Source organism: Grammomys surdaster, unplaced genomic scaffold (genome assembly GCF_004785775.1).
Source record: "Grammomys surdaster isolate TR1022 unplaced genomic scaffold, NIH_TR_1.0 66, whole genome shotgun sequence".
Taxonomy (NCBI): domain Eukaryota; kingdom Metazoa; phylum Chordata; class Mammalia; order Rodentia; family Muridae; genus Grammomys; species Grammomys surdaster.
In genome coordinates, this window is record NW_021604568.1 from 16,866,621 (window position 1) to 16,867,544 (window position 924).

The window sequence follows — 924 nt, forward strand, 5'->3', positions numbered from 1 at the left end:
TATGTGTGTGTCTGTGTGTGTTACTGTGTATGTGTCTGTGTGTGTCTCTGTATGTGTCTGTGTATGTGTATATCTGTGTGTGTATGTATCTATGTGTATGTGCATGTCTGTGTGTGTGTATGTCTGTATGTGTCTGTGTGTCCATATGTATGTGTGTGTGTGTGTGTATGTGTGTGTATGTCTTTGCGTAGATGGGAGTGGAGGTGTGTTTGTTCAGCTGATTTGCAATACTCCTGTCTTAACTTCCCGAGTCACTGGAATTAGAATCCTGTGCCTCCATGTTCAGCTGAAGGGGAAAGGTTCGAAAACCCCAGTAAACATCTATGAAGCTGGATGAAAAAAAAAAACAGAAGACAAACAGGGCGGAGAGATACAGTCTTTCAGGTAAAAGTAATTGCCAGGCAAGCGCAACCAGCATCTGAATCCTTTGTATCCACATAAATACCAGGTAGGTATAATTGTGACCAGCCTGTAGTTCCAACACATCAAAGGCAGAGATAGGTTCCACACGGGAGAAGGCTAGCTAGGCTAACGAAAGCTATGAGTTCTGGGTTTGAGTGAGAGACCGTGCCTCAGTATATATAAGATACTAAGTGATAGAGGATATCAAACACCAACTTTTCCACACATGTGAGCATGCGCGTGCACACACACACACACACACACACACACAGATACACACTTGAACACACACACAAACAAAACCAAATCAAAATGAGAGAGAATTGAGTTGGGGATTGTCTTAGTCAGGGTTTGTATTCCTGCACAAAACATCATGATCAAGAAGCAAGTTGAGGAGGAAAGGGTTTGTTCAGCTTATACTTCCACATTGCTGTTCATCACCAAAGGAAGTCAGGACTGGAACTTATGAGCAGGTCAGGAAGCAGGAGCTGATGCAGAGGCCATGGAAGAATACTGCTTACT